This window comes from Hyperolius riggenbachi, chromosome 11 (genome assembly GCF_040937935.1).
Source record: "Hyperolius riggenbachi isolate aHypRig1 chromosome 11, aHypRig1.pri, whole genome shotgun sequence".
NCBI classification, from domain to species: domain Eukaryota; kingdom Metazoa; phylum Chordata; class Amphibia; order Anura; family Hyperoliidae; genus Hyperolius; species Hyperolius riggenbachi.
In genome coordinates this window covers 90,320,842-90,346,072 of record NC_090656.1, presented here as the reverse complement: position 1 = coordinate 90,346,072, position 25,231 = coordinate 90,320,842, and the positions used below count along the sequence as shown (strand labels likewise).

The window sequence follows — 25,231 nt, the reverse complement described above, 5'->3', positions numbered from 1 at the left end:
ACGCAGCATGCCGCATAGGCAGAGCGTCGGAATCCGCATTGGGAACGGCGGAATCTGCATTGGTAACGGCGGAAGCCGCATTGGAGGCGGCTCCCGCACTCGGTTCACTGGATACATTGCAAAACAGTACTGGTGTGGCTGGAACTGATAGTCCACCTAGATTCAGAGTGACACGCACGCGCGCACAGAGGCAGAGCTTAAATAACAGCCAGAAGGGAGTCAGCTGACCAGGCGGGTCAGCTGACATTTTCCACCACTCTCATTGGTCCAGCAATTAGGGAGGTTCTGGAGAGGTCCTTGTGTATATATACTGCTGGCTGTTCACTTGCTCTTTGTCTGGCGTTGCGAACACATACGTGGGAGCACTCAGACCCGTAGTCAGATCCTTAAGTGTGCCGGGACCAGCTGGAGCTGTAATTCTACACTTAGCTAGATTCTGTTGATAGCTTAAAGTACTAGTTTGATTGTGATTATCTGTTATGACCTTCTGCCTGCCTGACCATCCTCTTGTATTCTGATCTTGTACCTTGCTATTCTGATACTCTGTTGGCGAACCCCGGCTCGTCCTTAGACTCTGCTTCTGCCTCTTGATCTTGTACCTCGATATTTCTGATACCCTGTTGCCGAACTCTGCCTGTACCTAGAGGCGCTAAGCTGACAAACCCTGCACACAAGTGTTATACTCCATTTCCATAGCCTGATGAAGTGGGTTGAACCCGCGAAACGCGTTGCAAAACTGTTTGGAGTGTATGAATAAATTCTTTATGTGTTGAAAAATCAACATTTTCTCTTGTTTGCTTGTGGGAGAGGTGGATCCACCCATCACCCCCCCCCCCCCCCCCCCCCCAATTTTAAAAGTTTTTTACCTTGTTTTATACTTTTGGCGCCTCTGTACCTGTGTTACACAAAGTTGTCCACCCTTGGTGGAGGGGATTGGCCCCCTTTTTTTCTTCTGAACTACAGAGAGCGACTTTTTAAACCTGAGTGGGGACAGGTCTAATCTCCCCACCTGCTTATACAGTGGTTGCCTGGAGGGCAACCCTTGTTTGTGAGTATAAATCTCATTATATTTACTTTTATCCATATTTACAAAACATACTGCACTATATCGGGCTCTCTGTGTTTCCCCTCCCTCACTATGCCTGTACCTAGACTCCGCCTCTGCCTTCTGAATTTGTACTTTATCTGTCCGTGGCTTGTCTGACCTCGAGAACCAACCTCACTATTGGAGGCGGTTCCCCATCCTGTTAGTGACACTTTCTCCTGAGTGTCACTCTCAGACTTACCTTCCTACTCGCAGCCTGTCTCCTCCCGCCTTGTAGAGTTCAGGTCTTCGGAAGGAAGCCGTGCGGTACTCCCCACTGCACTGAGGCTCAGTCCTCTTAGTGTTACTGTTACACCAAACACTACACTCTACTCTAGTACAGAGGTTAGCTGGTATATCGGATTATCGGTGATACTGCAGATCACCTATAATCTGGTATACATCTGTATTCCCAGTGATACTGCAGATCACCGGTAATCAGATCCTCTCTGTGCTCCACCGTTCGTTACAGAACGCCAGACCAAAGACAAAATGGACGCACGCACTGGTCTTCTGGGTGAACTTGCCACCTCAGTGGATAATGTCAATCGAGTGCTGGGTGAACACAAAGCATTGATTGAGGCTCTGACAGGGTCCGTCCAAACCCTCCAGACGTCAGTGGATGAAGTGCGATCCCCTCCTAGCGCAGACATACGCATGCCCGTTCCAGAACGGTTCTCTGGCCACAGATCTGACTTCCCCAATTTTAGGAGTAGAGTGTTATCATATTTTGAATTAAGACCCCGATCCTCTGGTACTGAGGCCCAGAAAGTCACGTTCATCAAAACTTTACTGGCCGGTGATTCTCAGACCTGGGCATATAACCTGTCCCCTAGAGACACAGCTCTGACCTCAGTAGAGGAATTTTTTAAGGCCATGGCCGTATTTTACGACGACCCAGACCTTGCTGCGACCTCTGAGCGGAAGCTCAAGCTTTTACGACAAGGCAAGAGTCCAGTCGAAGAGTACGCGGCCAAATTTCGTAGGTGGTCAGTTACCGCCAGATTTGACACCTATGCCCTGATGGATTACTTCCTGTCTGGGTTGTCGGAGGAGGTCTCCGACCTAATGTTAAGTTTACCCGAGCCCAAAACAGTCGATGAGGCCATCTCATCGGCCATTCGAGTCGACCGTAGGCTACGCCATCAGAGACAGACTAGGGGCAGTCACCGTGGCAGGGTGACATCTTCCGCTGCACCCCTAGTAACGCCATCTCCGCCTGTCTCACCTTCTCCGGCCTTGCCTCCACCCGAGCCAATGCAGATTGGTCGATCAAAACTGACCCAGGTGGAACGAAGGCGGAGAATGACTGAACAACTGTGCCTGTACTGTGCAGAAGCGAGGCATAGAGTGCAAAACTGCCCTAACAAGCCGGGAAACGAGTCTGCCTAGGAGTAGTGGGGGGTGACACCCTAGGCACACAATTTTCACCCCTTAAAGAGAAAAAAATGCTTCTCCCTTGTACGATTACATGAGATAATAAGTCTGTAGCCACTGAGGCTTTTATTGATTCTGGCTCAGCGGCTAATTTTATGAACTTTGATGTTGCTCAGGAGTTGGGTATTCCTCTCACTCCAGTGAGACCCCCCATTCAGGTCACGGCAGTAGACGATTCCCCTCTGCAACGGAATCGTTCCCTGTCACAGACCCCGGAGGTGAAGGTCACGATAGGGGTACTGCATGGGGAACAACTACAGTTTTTCGTATTACATATGTCAACCTCCACTATCATCCTAGGCATGCCGTGGTTACAAGTCCATTCACCACAAATAGACTGGGCTACGGGTCAGCTAACCAGCTGGTCCGATCATTGTCGCCAGCAGTGTCTAGGGAAGGTGACATTGGGCCAGACCAGGGTTCAGTTGGAAGGGGTTCCAGTACAGTATTCTGAGTATGCCGATGTGTTCTGTCCTAAGGCCGCTGACAAGTTACCGCCGCATCGCCCATTTGATTGCCCCATTGATCTCCAAACTGGTTGTATGCCCCCTTGGGTTCATCTTTACAATTTGTCCGGGCCAGAGAAACTGGCCATGCAAGAGTATATTCGTGAGAATTTAGCTAAGGGGTTCATTCGACCATCCCGGTCGCCCGCAGGTGCAGAGTTTTTCTGTGTTAAGAAAAAAGACGGGAGTCTGCGACCGTGCATAGATTACCGAGGCCTGAATAAAATCACGATAAAAAATCGTTACCCCTTGCCCCTAATAGATGACCTTTTCACTCAAGTTACCAACGCTAAAGTCTTTTCAAAATTAGACTTGCGGGGCGCATACAACCTGGTGAGGATCAGAAAGGGCGATGAATGGAAGACGGCCTTTAACACACCCGACGGGCACTATGAGTACTTGGTGATGCCCTTCGGGTTGTGTAACGCCCCGGCCGTCTTCCAGGAATTGATTAATGAGGTATTCAGAGAGGTGTTGGGCAGGTTCGTGTTAGTATACCTGGACGATATACTTATCTTTTCCAACAACCTCTCTGAGCACAGAACACATGTCCGAATTGTACTGGACAAACTGAGGCAGAACTCGCTTTATGCAAAGTTGGAAAAATGTATTTTCGAGGTGACATCTGTTTCTTTTTTGGGGTACATTATTTCCACTTCGGGTCTATCAATGGATCCTGCCAAGGTCTCTGCTGTGATAGAGTGGCCCCAACCCGTGGGGTTAAAGTCTTTGCAGAGATTCTTAGGCTTTGCTAACTACTATCGGAGGTTCATAAAGGGGTACTCCACTGTTATCTCACCCCTCACTAGTCTCACAAAAAAGGGGCAGATACTAACCACTGGACCCCAGAAGCCCTACAAGCGTTCCCTACCCTGAAAACCTTGTTTTGTTCAGCACCCATCCTGAGGCATGTCGACACCTCTTACCCCTTTATTGTGGAGGTGGACGCCTCGGAGGTCGGGGTGGGGGCTGTGCTGTCTCAGCGGTCAGGGTTACAGGGAAGATTACATCCTTGTGCTTATTTCTCTCGTAGGTTCTCCCCGGCGGAGAGAAACTACGATATCGGCAACAGAGAGCTCCTGGCCATTAAACTTGCCTTTGAAGAATGGCGTCACTGGCTGGAAGGAGCAGAGCATACCATTACAGTGTACACTGATCACAAGAACCTGGAGTACATCGAGGGGGCTAAGAGGTTAAGTCCCCGACAGGCTCGATGGTCATTGTTCTTTTTGAGGTTCAGGTTCATTATTACGTACACCCCGGGCAGCAAGAACATCAAGGCAGATGCCCTGTCCAGATGTTTTGAGCTGGAGAAAGCCCAGCCCTCTGACCCAGAATCCATTATCCCACAGAGGTTAGTGCTAGCGGCAACTGAGACTTGGGAGGACTGGACAGAGACCCCGAGTCCCTTCCAGCAGGATGTCCCTGAGGGGAAACCGGAAGGGGTTATGTTTGTGCCCTTACCCTTTCGTCTCCACATTTTACAGATGTTTCATTCCCACAAGAATGCGGGACACCCTGGGGCAGCCAGAACTCAGGATCTGGTATCCAGGTGTGCTTGGTGGCCTTCTCTGGCAGCAGACTGCAGGGAGTTTGTTAGGGAGTGTGCTGTATGCGCAAAAAGTAAACCCTCCCGGCTGGCACCTGTGGGTACCTTGCAGCCTTTGCCCACCCCGAGTGAACCATGGACTCACTTGTCAATGGATTTTGTAGGTGAGCTTCCCAGGTCAGAGGGTATGTCGGTCATTTGGGTGGTAGTCGACCGCTTCAGTAAAATGGCCCATTTTGTGCCCTTGAAAGGACTCCCCTCGGCCCAGGAATTGGCCGACTTGTTTATCACACATGTTTTCCGGCTACACGGCATTCCGGAAAACATATTGTCGGATCGGGGAGTCCAGTTCGTTTCTAGATTTTGGAGGGCATTTTGCCAACAAATGGGCATGAAGCTGTCGTTTTCATCGGGCTACCACCCACAGACCAATGGTCAAACGGAGAGAACCAATCAGTCTTTAGAGCAATTTTTGAGGTGCTACGTTGCAGAGGCGCAGAACGACTGGGTCAAATTTCTGCCTTTCGCGGAGTTCGCGCAAAATAATTTGAGAAGCTCTTCCACCGGATTTTCTCCGTTCCAGGTAGTGTCTGAAAGATTGCCCAAATTCTCACCATTGCCAGTGACCTCCACCCCGTTTCCAGCTCTGGAGGCCTGGCAAAAGTCTTTTAAAAACATTTGGCGCACGGTGAGAGATAGTTTGCAAAAGGCGTTTTTGAATCAGAAGGGTCAAGCTGATAAAAGACGTTCGGTGGAGTGGAGCTTCCAGCCAGGAGACTTGGTGTGGGTATCCACACGTCATTTGACCCTGAAACAGCCCTCAGACAAATTGGGCCCCAAGTTTGTCAGTCCGTTTCCGATAGTGAAAAAGATTAACAACATTACCTATACCGTTGATCTTCCCGCCAGCATGCGTGGGGTAAGGTCATTTCACGTATCCCTGCTCAAACCTGCAGTCCATATGGGCCCTACTCCTCCTCCTCCTGTCCTGGTAGATTGTCAACTTGAGTTCGAAATAGAGAAAATTTTGGACTCACGCATTGTCCAGAACTCGGTACAGTATCTGGTACACTGGAAGGGGTATGGCATTGAGGAGAGACAATGGGTACCGGGGACTCGCATGCATGCGGATGAATTGAGGAAAGAGTTTCATGCCTTACACCCCGAGAAACCTGGTAGGAGTTGTCCGGAGTCCACTCCTCGGGGGAGGGGGGGTACTGTGATGAAACGCGGAAAAGCCGCTGCCTCTCAAGATGAGGCGGCTGTTTCCGCGTCCAGCATGGCGTCACAACGCGGAAAAAACGCCTCATGCCGCATAGGCAGAGCGGCGGAATCCGCATTGGGAACGGCGGAATCCGCATTGGTAACGGCGGAAGCCGCATTGGAGGCGGCTCCCGCACTCGGTTCACTGGATACATTGCAAAACAGTACTGGTGTGGCTGGGACTGATAGTCCACCTAGATTCAGAGTGACACGCGCGCGCGCACAGAGGCAGAGCTTAAATAACAGCCAGAAGGGAGTCAGCTGACCAGGCGGGTCAGCTGACATTTTCCACTACTCTCATTGGTCCAGCAATTAGGGAGGTCCTGGAGAGGTCCTTGTGTATATATACTGCTGGCTGTTCACTTGCTCTTTGTCTGGCGTTGCGAACACACACGTGGGAGCACTCAGACCCGTAGTCAGATCCTTAAGTGTGGCGGGACCAGCTGGAGCTGTAATCCTTCACTTAGCTAGATTCTGTTGATAGCTTAAAGTCCCAGTTTGATTGTGATTATCTGTTATGACCTTCTGCCTGCCTGACCATCCTCTTGTATTCTGATCTTGTACCTTGCTATTCTGATACTCTGTTGCCGAACCCCGGCTCGTCCTTAGACTCTGCTTCTGCCTCTTGATCTTGTACCTCGATATTTCTGATACCCTGTTGCCGAACTCTGCCTGTACCTAGACTCCGCCTCTGCCTTCTGAATTTGTACTTTATCTGTCCGTGTGTTACGATCTGGCTTGTCTGACCTCGAGTACCAACCTCACTATTGGAGGCGGTTCCCCGTCCTGTTAGTGACACTTTCTGTGTCACTCTCAGACTTACCTTCCTACTCGCAGCCTGACTCCTCCCGCCTTGGAGAGTTCAGGTCTTCGGAAGGAAGCCGTGCAGTACTCCCCACTGCACTGAGGCTCAGTCCTCTTAGTGTTACTGTTACACCAAACACTACACTCTACTCTAATACAGAGGTTAGCTGGTATATCGGATTATCGGTGATACTGCAGATCACTTATAATCTGGTATACATCTGTATTCCCAGTGATACTGCAGATCATCGGTAATCAGATCCTCTCTGTGCTCCACCGTTCGTTACACTGTCCTGTTGCAGTCTACATTAAGCTACGTCTACACGTAGCGATCCGGCTTATCAATCGAGCCGCTAAGTTCCGACAGGTCGGATCTCGCCACCGCCGATTCCCTGCTCGTTCCCCACGAGGGGACAATGGCAGGAAATTGAGCGGAAGATAAGCGGCGCCGGCGGGGACGAGCGGGGGATCAAATCCGACGCACGGGCGGGTATGCGGCGGGTACGCGTGGGGATGCGGAAGAGGCGATTCGGCGGCTAATCGAGCCGCCGGATCGCCTCGTGTAGACGAGGCTTTAGTAACATCAAAACATCCACTCACTCTTAGGCACTTGAGCCAACCGATGCCCTTAAAAAATGTAATTGAAAAAATCACAAAAATATTAAAAAGCTATAAAGGAGCATAAAAATCAAAGCTATGCAAAAAGTAAAAGTTATTCTGTGGTGGTGTTCTGCTGGTGGAAATAAGAAGGCTCCGCAATAGTTGACTTAGGCGATTTGGCACTACCACTTCCTGGTTAACTTAAAGGAAACATCAGGCATATTAACCTACCCCCAGATCTACTCACCCAGTGCTTCCTCCAGCCCCTTGCAGCTGATATGTCCCTCGCAGGGGCTCCGCTCCCAGCCACCGATCCGGGGTCTCTGCTGGTGCAGAGGCACCCAACCATTGAAGCCAACCTCAGAGCAAGAATCTTGGCAAACAACTTGATGTCATTATTTAGAATAGAAATTGGGCCGAAGCCGGCAGAGGTGGAGTGATCCACACCAGGTTTAAGGATAAGCATAAGCGAGGCAGACAACATTTCGGGAGGAAATGTGATGCCGTGGAGAATGTAACAGGGATGAAAGCAGAATAGTTAGAATATCAGCAATTTTTTTTTCATAATACTGAGGGGTGAGACCATCAGGGCCATGAGCTGTAGATGATTTTATAGATGCAATGGCAGTAGCCACCTGCTCAGTGGTAATATGAGCATTAACTAATTCTGGACCGTACTAATTGAAATCTACGCCCTGTTTGGAACCTGTTATCCCTGCCAGGGCATAGATTTGAATTAGCGTGCCGCATGCTACCGCTGATTGCGCCGTTCTCCTGCTGCTGCAGCTAACTCGCCCTGCTGTTGGTATGACAGCAGAGCTGCGTGAGCTGGTCAAGTGCCAATTTCATGTGTTCTTGACCCCATGATCGGCAGAGGTAGCATTAGCCCAATGGATGGCTAACAAGTGGGTCTAGAACAACTGCTTGATCTAAAATGGTGCTAAGCACGTTGGTGATAGTGCTGTTTCATCTGGATTGTAATAGAGCTGCTGCTTACACAAGCATGTATATTCACATGCACACCGGCAACTTTTATGAAGGCATGATTTTCACGTCCAAGAATTCACAGGATATTTTTAGGATAGTTAAGGATGTTGATATCAACAGCAGAGTTGCTTGCAAATTTTCACCAAAGGCATTTTCGCATCAACAATGCCATTTTCATTTTTTTTCCGTGAAAATACGCCACATTTTTAACATTTTCGCCCGAATAGCAAATATAACCATTGCTGCGGGGTCATGTTTGCGGGGCTGCGCGCGCAATCGTGTGGGTGGAAACCCGCAATCGCGATGGTCCTGGCGACGGGGGACTGGTGGCAGGGGACAGAAGTCCCCTGAGCAGGTTCGTGCTTGTCCTGCAAGAATGATCGCTGTTTTTGTTCAAAAACAGTGATCATTCGCCAATCGTGCCGCCGCGCTCCCTTCTGCTCGCTCATTTCCTCTGCTCCCACCGCTGATCGTTAGATTAATAAATGGGAACTTTGTTCCCATTCATTAATTTCCCCTCTAGGCCCCCGTGATCGCCAGCATTAGTGAGATGTCTACATCTCTTCCGATTTACCACAGCCAGGCATTACTTCCTATTTAGCATACTTATTGTATGCAATAGGAAATAATGCGCGAGGACATCTTGTGGCCAAATAGTAAAATTACACTTACGTACATTAGGTAATAATGTAATACAATTAATATATATGTCAAGAGGGTATAATATTAAATTATATGCTTGCAATTGCAATTAGTGATGGATGAAAAACTGAAAAAAATGCACCTTTATTTCCAAATATAATATTGTCACCATACATTGTACTAGGAATATAATTTTAATTTAGCAATAACTGGGACAAATGGGCAAACAGATTATGTGGCTTTTTTCCCACAGTTTTACATTTTATTTTAAAACTATAATGACCGAAAACTGAGAAATAATGATTTTTTTTCCCATTTTTTTTTTCATATTATTCCCATTAAAATGCATTTAGAATCAAATAATTCTTAGCATAATGTACCACCCAAAGAAAACCTAATTGGTGGTGGAAAAAACAAGTTATAGATCATTACTCTCGTCCTTAAAGGACCTCTGTCGCGAAAAGAAGTACGTTTCTTCCAGAGTAAAATGGGCCATAAATTACTTTTCTCCTATGTTGCTGTCACTTACAGTAAGTAGTATAAATCTGACATTACTGACAGATTTTGGACTAGCCCATCTTATCATGGGTGGTTCTCAGGGTTTTCTTTATTTTTAAAAGCAATTAGTGAATGGCAGTTGCTTCGTCCAACTGCCAAATGTGCAGTGAGCAGGGAGGCTGGCCAGCATCTTTGTATAAATCTTTTTCAGGGAATGTCTTTATAAAGAATAAAGTCCATGCTGAGAATCCCCCATGAAGAAATGGACTAACCCAAAACCTGTCCGTAATGTCAGATTTTTACTACCTACTGTAAGTGACAGCAAGATAGGACAAGAGTAATTAATGGCTCATTTTACTCTGGAAGAAATGTACTTCTTATTTGTATGTTTTTTAAATTTTAAGATTTTCGAGTCAGTTTCTTTTTAAAGAGAACCTGAACTGAAAATAAAAAGTCAAAACATAAACACATCATACTTACCTCATGTGTAGTCTACTCATCAATCTCTTTCTCCTCAACTGCGTCCTGTTTGCCCACTGTGATCAATGGAATTCTCTGGCCATTTTGAAAATGGACATTACCCCATAACAGCTTCCTGGTCAGCACACTTTTAAACTGTAACATCGCTCATTCAACATAGACATTACCTTGCACATTCAGTTGTAACTGACAGCTGCTGATATATAACTGACAGCAACTGATATATTTCAGTTCTGACAAAATATTGTCGGAACTGGAAGGGATCACTGTAAGAAGATAACGGGGAGCTTCTGAGAGGAACTGACAGTGAGGTATGTATGTAATATTCATTTGCAGCTACATCATGCGTTCATTTTAAACAATTTTACTTAGTTCAGGTTCCCTTTAAGGTGAAAGCAACCTGTAGGCTGAAATGGTTAAAAAACAAGTGCCACATTTTCAACCAAATAACGATTTTTGTAAATAACTGCCGTATTTGAAATGTGCTTTGTGTGAAAACACAAACATTTATAGGAAGTAATTTCTTCTCTCCTAATATTAGGCCTCCCATGATTCCAAGCAGTACTATTGACCCAGGAACCAGATAACTACAACCAATCAGAATCAGAACTGCTTTTATTCACCAAGTACGCCAAGTGGCGTACCTGGAATTACTTGTGGTACACATGGCAATAGCAAGTACAGTGTGACAGACATTACTTAACCATTTCCCATCCTACATACAGTATATTCACGTCATTGTAAGTGGCTCTTGAAAGCCACATGACGTGAATATAAGTCAGTCCCCTTTAATGAGCACAGTACGCGTGCTAGCACGCGTCTGGGCTCATTAACCCCCCTCCCTCTAACTACACTAATTAAGGATGCCCTCCCAGGGGTTCGATCCTCCAACCCCCTGCCCGATCCCCTGTTATTTAGTATTCATGTAAACAACATACCTCACCTCGTTCCAGCGCGACCAGTCTCCCCTCCGTGCATCTCCGCTGCCTGTGTCTTAATGCCGAACGGATCGGGTCCCGGCTTGATGACGTCATCAAGCCGGGACCCGATCCGTTCGGCATAATGACACAGGCAGCGGTGATGCACGGAGGGGCGGCTGATCGCGCTGGAACGAGGCAAGGTGAGCTGTTTACATGCCAATCCTCCATGCTGCTTGCTCGATCGCAAAATGGAGGGGAGGGGGGCATAAAGGCTGGGGGCAATCTAAGGGGGAGAGGGGGTGGATCATTACGCACCTGGCCATCTATGGGGAGGGGGGCAAAGGGGCACACTCGGCTATCTATGGGGGCAAAGGGGCTCACCTGGCTATATATGGGGGGGGGCAATGACAAAGGGACACATTAATTATCTATGGGGAGGGGGGGAGAATACATTGGCACACCTGGCGATCTATGGGGGGGTCAAGGGGGCACATATATATCTTTTATACTGGGGGAGGGGCTGATAAAGGGCACATCTGGCTATAGTGAGGGGATAAAGGGGGACACCTGGCTATCCATGGGGGGGGGGGGGGATAGAGGGTACATTTGATTACCTATTGGAGGAGAAGAACAAAGGGGCAAACCTGGCTATCAATGGGGGTAGGGGGACAAAGGGGCGAATCTGGCTAATAAAAGGTCACATCTGGGATTTTTATGGTGGAGGGGCTAATAAGGGGCACATCGGGCAATCTATAATGGGGGGGAAGATAAAGGGGCACACCTGGCTATCTATGGGGGGGTGGAGGGGAATAAAGATGCACACCTGGTTATCTATGGGGGGTGGAGGGTAATAAAGGGGCACATCTTGCTAACTACGGGGGTGGGGGCTAATAAATGGACTTAGCAGTTTAGATATGTATGCCATGAGGGTATATTACTGTTATTTTGGCGTATACGGCTTGTAATCGCTAGTAAAGTGCAAAGCAAAAAAATGGAAAAAATACACCTTTATTGACAAATATTATATTGTCGCCATACATTGTACTAGGAAGATAATTTAAATGTTGAAATAAACAGGACATATGGACTAATAAAATTTGTGGGCTTGATCTACAGTAATACTTTTTATTTTTAAACGGTAATGCCTGAAAACTGAGAAATAATGACTTTTTTCATTTGTTTTCTCCTTATTCCCTTTAAAATGCATTCAAAGTAAAATAATACTTAGCAAAAAGTACCACCTAGAGAAAGCCTAATTGGTGGCAAAAAAAACAAGGTATAGATCATTTATTTGTGATAAGTACTGCTAAAGTTATGCGCTAATGAATGGGAGACCTGTGAAATGTAGAAAATTGCTTGGGTTTTTTAGGGGGAAAACCCCAGGGTAGGGAACTGGTTAAACATTACATTACTTATAGAACAGTGTTCTCCCCAGGCTCTTTTAGCTGGGTGCTCCTGCTCCACCCGGCTAGTTTTGGTGGCCACCCGGCTATCATCGGCTCACCTCCTCCTATGATGTAAGCAGAGTTGCTCACAGAAGCACTGGCCCTGCATTCTCATCTCGCCCCACCCGGCTACTGTTTCATGCCACCCGGCTACTATTTAAGCCACCCGGCTGGAAAAAATTTCCGTGGAGAACACTGTAGAATATTACATTATATTACACTAGCTGATGGCACAGCGTTGCCCAGGTATGTATTTGGCTGGTGTTGGCTCCGCCCACTTTTTTGAACCCTAACACACAATTACTTGATGACTAAGTTTGTGAGCTTTGCGGTCTTTGGCATCAATAATTTGCACTGAAGTGAAATAAATCTGCTGTTGGTGGCTCCACCCCTTTTCTGAATTTGAACCCCAGTCACCCAATGACCAACTGTACCAGGTTTGAGGCTTGTGCCATTAACAGTGCAAGAATGGCAGCAATTAAATATTACCCTTAAAAATCAATAGGTGAATTTTGATTGGCTTTTGTAGGCTCCACACACTTTTCTGAATATTAATCCCAGTCATCCAGTGACCAACTATGCTAAGTTTGAGAACCCTAAGTATAACAAAGTACCTCAATGCTGCAACCCAATCAACAGTAGCACCAGGGAGTCAACCAGTCGACAAGTTGTGTGATAAGTTTGAGAACCCTACCATTAACAGTCAGTTAACTGTCTCCCCTCTGGGTCTCTCTGTGTTCCCCCTCTGGGTCTCTTTCTGTGCCCGCTCTGTATTTCTCTGTGCCGCCTCTGTGTCTACCCTCTGGGTCTCTCTTTTGTGCCCCCTCTGGGTCTCTCTCTGTGCCCCCTCCAGGTCTCTCTCTGTGCCCTCTCTGTGTCTCCTTTATGCCCGCTCTGTGTCTCTCTGTGCCCCCTCTATCTCTCTGTGTGCCCTCTCTGTGTCTCTCTGTGAGCCCACTCGTGTGTCTCTCTGTGTGCCCGCTTTGTGTCTTTCTCTCTGTGCCCGCTTTTTGCCTCTGTGTGCCCGCTCTGTATTTCTCTGTGCCCCCTCTGTTTCTTTCTGTGTGCCCACTCGATGTCTCTCTCTGTTGCTGCACTGTGTTTCTCTGTTCCCTCTTTGTGTCTCTATCTGTGCCCCAACTGTGTGTCCTCTGTGTCTCTCTCTGTGCTGGCTGTGTCTCTCCGTGCCCCCTCTGTGTCTCCTCTATGCCTGCTCTGTGTCTCCTCTGTGCCCACTCTGTCTCTCGGTGCCTACTCTGTGTCTCTCTGTGCCCACTCTATTTGTGTCTATCTGTGCCCGCTATGTGTCTCTTTGTGCATTCTCTGTCCCCCAAGCTTCGGCAGTGCTGAATGTACCTTCCAGCATGAGTCCAGCGATGCTTGTCTATCCACTTCACCTCCTGCAAGCTCTAATGCACAGCATACTTCCTGTATGTCATGGGACATACAGGAACCAGAAACAATGCCATGCACAAGAGCCGGCAGGCGTCAAGAGAGGATGGACGGCATTGGACTTGTGTCGGAAGGTATGTCCAACACTGCCGATGCTGCGGGCCGCACGTTCCAGGACATGGGGGAAGTTTGAAGCCTCTTCTTCAAACTTCTCACAAGCGGAAATGACGTAATTGTGGAAATCACAGCTTAGACAATTCCGAAATCACCTACATGGGAATCCCGATTTGGGTTCAAATTTGATATATATTGTTCAGGCCCAGGGGCCCTCTTTTCAATATGGCAGGTCACATGATACACTGTTTAAGGCAAAACCCTAGGATAAAGATAACTAAAGATAGAGATAATTATTGGATTGCAACCATCCCTCATCCTCCGGACAAATTATCAGAATTTTTTCATCCCTTTGTAAACAGAGGATTAATCTGTTAGCTTCACTTCTGAAGAGAAAACTCATAGAAGACTTTCCACAGCCAGAACTCATACAGGGCCATTCTACAAACACACATCAAATAGTGGTCAATGGTGCCAGTATCAGCCATGGTGGAAATTTGATGCAGGTTTGGAGCGATTTTTTCCAGCCACACCAAGTCAGTCAACCACATGGCAGCGTCAGTTCCCATCAACAGCGACTAGAATGTCTGGTGGTGGATTATATGACATACAGAAGTCCTTTCACCATAGATATTGAAGATCCAATGGATTTCTGGGTGTCCAGGTTTGACCACTCTCAGGAGCTTGTAGATTTAGCACTGAAGGTTATGGGTCCACCATTTAGTGTACTTTCAGAGTGAGCCTTCAGTGCCACCAGTGGGGTGGTGACAGACAAGCACACAAGGGTATCGACAAAATCTGTTCACATTTATAAAATAAAATAAATCCTGGATTACTGAACAGTACAAACCTTTAACTGCAGATAGTAGGGACTAGCTGTGTAGCTTTCACTGCTGGACATTTTGATATTTTACAAATATATATTTGAGATCTCAAAATTACAGTGGTTTGCAAAAGTATTCAGTTTTCCACATTTCGTCATATTACTGCCACAAACATGCATCAATTTTATTCGAATTCCACATGAAAAACCAATACAAAGTGGTGTACACGTGAGAAGTGGAACGAAAATCATACATGATTCCAAACACTTTTTACAAATATATAACTGCGAAGTCGGTTGTGCGTAATTATTCAGCCACCTGAGTCAATACTTTGTAGAACCACCTTTTGCTGCAATTATTGTTTGATTCATGATTGTGGCAGTAATATAACAAAATGTGGAAAACTTCAAGGGGGCTGAATACTTTTGCAAACCACTGTAGCAGAAAATTATCCTTTGTTATCCCCAGAGGGTTAATGGGACCCTGAGCATTGTAGTAGAATAGAAAACTGAACTTACCTGGGGCTTCCTCCAGTCTACCGTAGCCCGCGAGGTCCCCGGCATCCTCCTGGCCCCGTCCGCAGTCCCACTGGCGGCTCCGGTAATGCGCGACTTCGGATGAAGTCACACTTTTTTGCACCTGCTGCATGCCCATCGCTTCATCACGCCAGCTGCTGTAAGAGTAAAGAGGCAGTCTTTAGAGAGCTGTGCATGTGCAGGACTCTTACGGCGGTCAGAATAACGGTGCGACGGGCATGCAGCGGGGGCGAGCACATGCCACTTCACCCGAAGTCGGCGCATTACCGGAGCTGCCATCGGGACCGCGGAAGGGGTCTGGAGGATGCCAGCAACCTCACGTGCTACAGTGTGCTTGAGGAAGCCCCAGATAAGTCCAGTTTTGTTTTTTACTGCACTGCTCAGGATAAAGGATGGTCACTGTGTCCAAACCAATGTTCCTATCTGCCACTGGATTTTTTTTTTATTCGTACACAGCCAGCTTCTCCTGACTTATGGTGGTGATGGTCACTCTGACTGTGCCACTACTCCCCCCGCCACTGTCATGGGATATGAACATTGCCTGCTACTCTGACTTATGGGGGTGATGGTCACTCTGAGCTGCTGCTCCCCCGCCACTGTCATGAGATATGAACATTGCCTGCTAGTCCTGACTTATGGGGGTGCTGGCCACTCTGACTGAGCTTCTGCTCCCCTGGCCACTGTTATGGGATATGAACACTATTTTTTGGGATCGGTACACTGCCTTATGGGGGCGATGGCCACCCTGACTGAGCTTCTGCGCCCCCCGCCACTGTCATGGGATATAAACACTGCCTGCTACTCCTGACTTATGGGGGTGATGGTAACCCTGACTGAGCCGCTGCTCCCCCCCCCATCACTGTCATTTTTTTGCAATATGTACACTGCCTGCTACTCCTGATGTGCTCATCACTGATCAACGGCTACCTAGATTACATTTAAGGATTAAGGGATTAAACACAGAATTTTTACCGCACCTATCAGATCTAAAACAATAATAAAATATTACCCAAGACATAAGGATATGCATTTCATTGTGGCATCACTAGATGTCAGTGTTGCACCATCAGCTATAAAGGTAATGCTCAATGTAATGCTAAATTCAATACAGTACTTATAACCAACATCAGGACAGCCTACATGCAACACAGTGTTTTGATGCAAGTCCACAACAGAGACTCTCTCTACTCGAGCTATTGAAGGAACATTGGATTTTGCAGGCTTCAAAAGATTTAGGAGATTGTGTGCAACGGAATACTTCTCTGGACAGAGTTTAGCACACTGGGTAATATGCAATTCACTTTTTCACCTGAGTTTTCTTCTAGGTAATATTTTCACAACTTGTAAATAAAATGCCTTTTTGGTACTTTTTCCATTGCAAAATGTTAAAAGGTTAATTTAAATTGAAGATGAAAAATGATCTCCAAGGAGAAAAGTCAGGAGAAAAAGTGAATTGCATATGGCCCGCTATATCTAGAGAGCTTACACTTTTTACATTATTGATGTATCTTTAGTAGGAGACGATGGAAAGAGGATTTGGGTGCACGTTTCAAATTTCATATATTTGTACATTTTTATTTATGCGTACCAGGGCTGTGGAGTTGGAGTCGTGGAGTCGGAGTCGTGGAGTCGGGCAATTTTGGGTGCCTGGAGTCGGAGTCGGGAAAAAATGCACCGACTCCGACTCCTAATGAATTTGTAACTGTAATTAAAATAGAAAATATGATAAAATGTTCTATTTCTCAGATAATAGTCATTAAAAATAATGTATATAAATACAGCATATATACAGTAATAGCTGTGCTTAGTCCACAAAAATGAAATAAACCAATCAAAATTAGTTACTTGTGCTGCTTCAATAAAGCAGTCCCCGTATTTTTAAGGTCAGATATACATATCTGATTGTGACTGTATATATGATGTGTACACAGGAATCTCTTATATATACTAAATAACATCTATGCTGTAAGAATAAAGCCTGATGTGTAGCTGTGTCACTAATAGAGATGGTCAACGAGATGGAAATAATTCTGCATTGATGCAGATTTATGCAAATGTATGCACTCCCTTTGCTGATGAAATCAAATAATTTGATATGTTATTAAAATTTGGTTTGGTGACTACAAATTAAAGGGTAACTGAGACGGATGAAAAGTAAAAAAATTGTTATACATTCCTGGGGCTTCCTCCAGCCCCCTTCAGGCTAATCAGTCCCTCGCTGTCCTCCACCACCCGGATCTTCTGCTATGAGTCCTGGTAATTCAGCCAGTCAGCGCTGTCCGGCCGCATGCCGCTCCCACAGCCAGGAACATTCTGCACCTGCGCAATAGTGCTGCACAGGTGTAGTATGCTCCTGGCGGCGGAGTGTGTGCATGCGCATTACGCCTGACTGGCTCAAGTACCTGGACTCATAGCAGAAGATCCAGGTGGTGGAGGAGGACAACGAGGGACTGATTATCCTGAAGGCGGCTGGAGGAAGCCCCAGGTATGTATAAAACTTTAATTTCATCTGTCTCAGGTTTACTTTGTTACACAGTAGTACTATACTCTACATATGCACTCCCCACAGAGCTGCAGGGAATCCACTGAGAATGCTGTGCACATTGAACACAGAGGTGTTGTCTGTTTACAATCTCCTCATTCCCCTGCAGAGTACCTGCACATCATTCTTACATGTACCCACCCTTACATTGCCTAGGGCCTGATAGATGTTCTTTGTTCCGGTTTGTACCTTTTACAAGTACTCTTACCAAGGACTAGTTTTAGTCTAAAGGGAATAAATATAGTAGTCTACATATCCTTCTCACTTCAGTTGTCTTGTAAAATTCCTAAGCGTTGGCAGTTAAGAGACGAATTTCATGTTACATACTTTTAATCAACAAAATTGTAATATGCAAATTAGAGGAGTCGGAGTCGTGGAGTCGGAGTCGGAGTCGGTGGAATCCTAAACTGAGGAGTCGGAGTCGGTGGATTTTTGGACCGACTCCACAGCCCTGATGCGTACTATTTTATTTATAGGTGGTTGTAATTTTGTTTGTGTCTCTGAGTGGTTAGTTTTTGGGCTGGCCAGTGGGATGACCTGTCAGGTTTTTTGCTGCTGACTAGGTACGCTTGTTAAAGGGAGAGTGATCCCTGCAGCATGTATTACAACTTATATAACCTGTTAACTGCTGTTGAATGTACATTTGTATCGTGGGCAGGGCTGTGGAGAAGGACATAAATCAACTTTTCCATGCTTAATATATGTGACAGTTGATGGAGAGAGTGTCTGGTAAAGTGATTGATGGTGTGCATGCATGGCTTAAATTTCTGTGCACTGTACTGCCATTTTAAATCCACAATTCCACGATGTGGTGTTCACCTAGAGACAGGTGTTCAGGTGAGAAATAAAAGGCCAAGTAGTTCAGTGCAAAACTGTATTACTTAAGAAAACACATGAAGTGTTGGAATGAACAAGCAAAAAGTATATAAGATTTGTTCTAAAATGGTTTGCTTGTGGTTTCACTTGCTTTTTCTGGATTTGGGGCAAACAGTAATCTCTTTTTTTTATGTCAAAAAGTGATGCATGCATAGCGTTTGCATTTATCGTGATTAGCCAGCGACTGCGGTAAACGCCCACAAATCGCACAAGTGTGAATGGGCCTTAAAAAGTGAACCTCCAGACTAAAAATAGACTCGGCAGCACTGAAAAGGCCTGGTGTGTCTTTAACAGTTTCACCGCATCAGAACTTTGTTTCTCTTATACAAGCCTCATTTTTAGCTGCACAGAAGAAAACTGTCCGGGCATTTTTCCCCTGATGCTGTGCAAAGCATGATGGGATTTTTGATGTTGTTGCTCTCGTTCTGCTGTCTTGGTGCAAATTATTTTTTTTTTACATTTTGAATTTGACAATTGAAGCCTAGCGTGTGCAGCTGGGAGGGGTTATCAGGACACAGGACAGTTGGAACTGTGTCTCATGCTCCTTGTCACCTCCTTTCAACCAAAAAGATGGCTGCCCCATGACAAAGATGGCAGCCCCCATTAATCACAAACATTTACCTGTTCTTTTAAAACAGGGTGGGTAAAAGATTATATTACCTATCTATTCTAATGAACATAACTAATGTAACTTAATGACAGTATGTTTGTTTAGTCTGAAGTCCCCCTTTAACACTAACATTCCTCCTTTCCTCTCCTAACATTAACTTTCCCTCTCTCCTCTTACTCTTTCCTTCCCCCTCATGGTTACTGCTAATGCTAAAGAAAGCTCCGTCCCTGCCGCTTTTATTGTGGATCCAATCGCTTGGCTTAATTATAGCCCCAGCGTAAAATGTAAAATCAGATACATGATGTTTGAGCAGTTAGCGATCTCTTAGCCAAGCACTGCTATCATGTGGCAAATCTCAGATCCCTGTCTCCCCATAGCTGAAAAGTTATACGTTTGTTTCCTACAAAGGTGATTCTTACATTTAACAACTTTAATTAACTAGTTGCCCATTCAGGGGCAAAGTTTTTGTTTTCTTACAATTTTTTTGTCTGTAAATATTGTAAATAGCATGTACATCACAAACAAGGCACTTGTGTTGGTGAAACACAGCCTTGCTTTGCACTGTTCTTATCACAGGAGGCAAAAACACCCTCTACAGATCTGCCTGTGTTTCATATACTAGTGAATTTTCCATGTTGATTGGCAGATTGCAACATGCATTTTATCACGGTCGGACTGGGATACTAAGGACCCACCAGGAAAGTTTCAGCCTGGGGCCCACATGCAGTGCTGGACAGGGGGCTTTTCTGGGAGTTGGGGTGGAGCTTTTGCTGGGTGTTAGGCTGGAGGCCAGAGGCGTAGCTAAGGGGCTGTGGGCCCCGATGTAAGTTTTACAATGGGGCCCCCCAGGCACTCTATACATAACAATTGATACGGCGCACCAAAACCTGCCAATGGCAACTGCAGTGTCAGAGGTGCAAGAAGGGGATGGGGAAGAGCTTGTTAATGTTTACCACTACTCAATGTATATATAGAAGTGATTATTATGAGCACAGGACCAATAGAGAACTAATACTGTAGTTGAGGAAGGGCCCTTCGGGGGCCCCTCTGGCCCAAGGGCCCCGATGCGGTCGCTACCGCTGCACTCCCTATTGCTACGCCCCTGCTGGAGGCTTTACTGGACGATTTGCTGTGTGCTTGGCTGAGGGCTATGCTTTGCTGGGTGATTTACTGAGTGCTGGGCTGAGGGCTTTGCTGAGTGCTGGGCTGAGGGCTTTGCTGGGTGCTTTGCTGGGCCCTGGGCATTACTTTGCTAGGCACTTTGCTTTCTTTTGTGTGGGCTTTGCTGGGCGCTTGGCTGAGGGCTTTACTGTGCTGGGCGCTTTGCTTTGTTGCTTTGCTGGGCTGAGGGCTGTGATGGACCCTGGGCTGAGGGCTTTGCTGGGCGCTTTACTTTGCTGAGCCCTTTGCCTAGGGCTTTGCTGAGCTGGTCGCATTATTTGGTGGGCTGAGGGTTGGGCTTTGCTAAGCTGGGGGCTTTGCTAAGTGGGGCGCAATGTTTTGCTGAGCTTTGCTGGGCAATTAGCTGGGACCCTCGGGGCTTTGCTTTGCAGGGCAATGCTGCAGTGTGAATGCTCCCATAAGGAGACACTGCACTTGTGATTTGCCAATCACCGCCGATCAGCAATCACTCTGGAATCACCCGTGGTGTGAAACAGCCCTAAGTGCTGGTTTACACTAGATGCTTAAAATTATTCTGCAGCAGTGCATTGTGAAAAAGCTCTAAAATGCATAGATGTGAACTGAATTTTCTCCTAGTCCCGACATCAGTTGTCTGTTCAGTTATAATAGGGCTGTTTCCCACCGGCTGTGATTCTGCTGCGATCGCTGCGATCGTGCTACATGCAGCATTTCAGTAAACTATTCTCATTCCCTTAAAGAGACTCTGTAACAAAAATGTCATCTTTTTTTCTACTATCCTACAAGTACCTAAACCTATTCTAATGTGCTCTGGCTTACTGCAGCACTTTCTTCTATCACCGTCTCTGTAATAAATCAACTTATCTCTCTCCTGTCGGATTTGTCGCCCTGTGTCTGGAAGGCTGTCAACTCTTCAGTGTTGTTGATCTGTTATGCACGCCCCCCCTCCAGGCCCCTCTATGCACACTCCTGTGTGTGTTATTCATATTAGGCAGCCTCTCTTCTCTCTCAGTGAGAGAAGAGAGCTTTACAAGCTGCATAAATCGTCCTCTGTTAGGCTGTGAAAGGAGCTGGGATGTCACATGCTGAGGAATTACAGACACCGCAGAGCTGTCTGCAGGAAGAAACAATCAATCTGTCACTCTTCAGTGGATGATAGCTGCAGGGGGAAGAAGGAAAACACACAAATCATCTCTTGAGATTCAAAAGGAAGGCTGTATACAGCCTGCTTGTGTATGGATGTATTTTCTATGTGTGGACATACTGTACATCAACCTACTTCCGGTTTTGGTACCCATTTTATTTGTTTATAAACTGACTTTTAAAAACTGTTTTTGACTACTTTTAATGCGGCGGGGAGCGGCGAAATTGTGACAGAGGGGAATAGGAGATGTCCCCTAACGCACTGGTATGTTTACTTTTGTGCGATTTTAACTATACAGATTCTTTTTAATGAGAATCGCAAATACGATTTTCATTGTGAAACAACCCTTAGGGCCTGCGCCCACTAACGCAGTTGTGCACAGTTGTGTCCGCTTTTCAGAAACACATCACTGTTACAGATGCTGAAAAGCGGACACAACTGCACTCAACTGCGTTAGTGGGCTCAGGCCCTTAGTGTAAGCCAGCCCTTACTGTCAACAGTGTGTAACTGGTGAGCAGTGAGGAAGGGTATACAGCAAGGGGCTATTCAGTCAACATCAGTGAGGATACTGTCACAGGATCATTAATACAAGAGATGTGTTCATGTAAAAAGAAAATAATACTTTTATTTTTTTGTGAGAATCAGTGGAGTACTAATATACACTTAACTCTTAGTTTGCTACTAATTATCAATGCTCTATATACAGTGTAGCGCAAACATAACAAGTCACTATATACATCAAACTGCTATAAACTATCTACTGTACAGAGTTCAGGATCAACAGCACTATGTCACTACACAGAAGAGTAATGGGAATTGTAGGAAGTCTCTGGATGATTTAATTGTTTTTGTATCTTCTGATGCAAGGTGTACATCAATATCTTGTAGCAGCACAGGCCAACCAGTTGTAAGAACAACAGGGAAGTAAGCATGCCATAGAAGATGCCTCCTATCCATCGAAACCTAGAAATAGAACTAAAATAAAAATGTGTGTTATTCCAATGACCATCAGGTTTTGGGTAGAGAAAAAAACAATGCACTGATTTTAACAAGTATTTTTTTTTTTTTTACCTCAGTAGAGGGAAGCCTCTAGGTAGTCCAGAGGCTTCCCCGATCTTCGTACACCCCTCCGTTCCTGTACCCGGACACCTTGGAAATATTTTAACAATACTGTTGAATATTGTACTTGCGGTCACGCTACCCTCCATGTAGGAGCGCGGCCACACTGCGCAAGCGCAAGGTACAGCCAGTGCAGTAACACAGAGCTGCTTGTGCACAGCTTTTCATTCCGTGCTACTGCGCAGGTGCAAACCCTACTGGTGCCTGTGGAGTGGGTACCAACTGACAGAAGAGGGGTCTAGGAAGATCGGTAAAACCTTTAGAGCATCCAGAGGCTTCCCTTTACTGACGTATTTCGTTTTTTTCTTTAATCACTTCGGATATGGTTTAAAGACCAGGAAAGAACTGTTTGGTACCGTTTATTGCAATCTGGGTAGACTTCACAAGCTCAGTGACATACAAGCAGCTAAAATAAAAAAAAAAAAACACCTTTGATTTGCACACTGTTCTCTAGAACAAAGACATTCTGTTGGGAACACAGAGATCGAGGTAGTCTTGGTTATCACATGACAGACTGAGCTTGGGATGCCAATTATTAGCTTTTCACAGGGCCCTCAACCCTCTTTCCGTACTTTCCTCTTTCTATTCTATCCTCTTTCTATTGTATCTTTTTTCTTCCTTCCTTTTTGATCTCTGAAATAGGTAAGCCCTGAGGTCTATGATGATAAAGAATATAGGATTAAGAGTGCTCTTCATGTCTGGTCCTCTGTTTACTTCTATGCATTGTTTTGTTAGTCACATTAGTGTATGTTACATAAAGTATATTGGGTATTATAAATCTTAAAATCTGTGACAGAACATAATTTTAGGTTCAACTTGTACTTGTTGCTATGTAGACTGCAGTTCATGCGGTTAGAGTAACAGGGCCTGATGCAATTGTCAGACTCGCCAGCGTTAAACGCTGGTGAGTCCGATAATCAGGCGATTACAATGCATTTAGTCCTAGGCAGGGTGTTAAAGAAACTTGCTTGGGCGATATTATCGCCCATCAAGTTCCTTACACCCTATCCTATTGCACTTTGCATTCCTCCGGGAAGCGATGCTTCCCGGCAGACATGAGCGTTAGCTTAGACCTGCAGAAAGCAGGTCTTAACATGCTAACGCACGTCATCGCCGCTGCATCTGGGGTCTCCTTTAATAAGGAGACCCCCAGAGCTCCCCGCCGGCCGCCGCTAGTCTGTACAACCCCCCACGTGGCTGCAAAGATAATTGTAAGCAATTTCCCTCCCGCCGCTTTACACCCGTCGGCCGCCGCAAGTCCCCGCTGTGTAATTACAGTGTATGAGTTACTGTAATTACACTCGCTAATAACAGAGTCCCGGCAAAGCATCTTTGAATCAGCCGCCGGGGCTCCCCATTGGTTCACAGTCTGGACCAATGAAAATGGCTCAGCCTTTGAACCAATGGGGAGCCCCGGCGGCTGATTCAAAGATGCTTTGCCGGGACTCTGTTATTAGCGAGTGTAATTACAGTATCTCATACACTGTAATTACACAGCGGGGACTTGTGGCGAGATGCGGCGGCCGGCGGGTGTAAAGCGGCGGGAGGGAAATTGCTTACAATTATCTTTGCAGCTACCTGGGGGGTTGTACAGACTAGCGGCGGCCGGCGGGGAGCTCTGGGGGTCTCCTTATTAAAGGAGACCCCCAGATGCAGCGGCGGATGTTCGGCAGGTTGTGCGCATGTTTGGGGAGCAAGGCCGTGGTGCTGATGGACAGCACCACAGGGTAAACCTCGCTCCCCATCGCCCGCTAATAGGGTGCATCGCTCAGGCTTTCACCTGAGTAATGCTCCCTAACGATCGGCCATCGTACGAGTGAAACTGGCAATAGGATTTGCCGGTAATCCTCGTGCGATGGCAAGGTGATAAGTAGCTCGCATCTGCAAGCTACTTATGACCTGGAATAGCACCAGGCCCATAGAATGTTTGTTGTTCTAAACAACCGATCCTGTGCCATGGTGTAACTTATAATAAAAATGATTGGGAAAACAAACACTTTCATAAAAATACACTCACACTGTGCCCAATAAAAACAGGTTTTATATAAGAATTATAATCAACAAGATCAAACTTAAAGTAAACACAGCTGAGGCTCAGGTTCAAAATCAGATCTTACACTGAAGAGAGGCAAAGCCTCAAGATCCTATTGAGGCTTCCCTCAATGGTCTGAATGCCCCTGTTGCTGAGCGAGGCCCCCCTCCACATCGGGGCTGCACATCTCGTCTTTCTGTATCATGGCGTAGTAGCTCCGTGTGCACAGTAGCACAGAGCCCGCAGCTATGGCCCTACTGCGCATGGGCGGGTTTGTGCAGCTACTGCACGGCCACTATGCAGGAAGACAAGCTGCGTTGTTGCTAATCTTCAGGGAAGTGGGGGGACCACAGTAACGGGGGACGTCAGACAAGCGAGGGAAGCCTCAATAGGATTCTGAGGCTTCCCTCTCTTTAGGTAAGTATCTAACTTTGTACTCGAGCTTTGGCTCAGGTACACTTTAAAGGGATACTTAAGTCAGGCAGAAAAAATGAGGTTAACTCACCAGGGGCTTCCCTCAGCTCCCTGCAGCTGATCGGTGCCCTCGCAGCCCCGCTCCGATGCTCCTGGACCCGCCGGCGACGACTTCCGGTTTCGCTGTCACCGGCCGACAGGCATGGGTGCTATTGTGGCTGGGAACGCGAAGAATCACTCGCGTTCCCAGCCACAATAGCACCCTCTATACTG

At 46.4% G+C, this 25,231-nt stretch overlaps 3 protein-coding genes across 3 annotated transcripts in view; 1 reads left to right on the top strand and 2 right to left on the bottom strand.

Moving 5' to 3' along the window:
- Positions 1–25,231, bottom strand: part of CCDC73 (coiled-coil domain containing 73) — a 537,472-nt gene that overhangs the window by 175,057 nt on the left and 337,184 nt on the right. The window lies entirely within an intron of this gene.
- Positions 1–25,231, top strand: part of LOC137538913 (BET1-like protein) — a 228,127-nt gene that overhangs the window by 8,029 nt on the left and 194,867 nt on the right. The window lies entirely within an intron of this gene.
- The window catches only part of LOC137538907 (glucose-6-phosphate exchanger SLC37A2-like), a 95,835-nt gene continuing 92,790 nt past the window's right edge, over positions 22,187–25,231 (bottom strand). The window contains exon 19 of the mRNA XM_068261334.1: positions 22,187–22,368. The gene's annotated coding sequence lies outside the window, so the exon portion shown is untranslated. The remainder of the gene's footprint in view (positions 22,369–25,231) is intronic.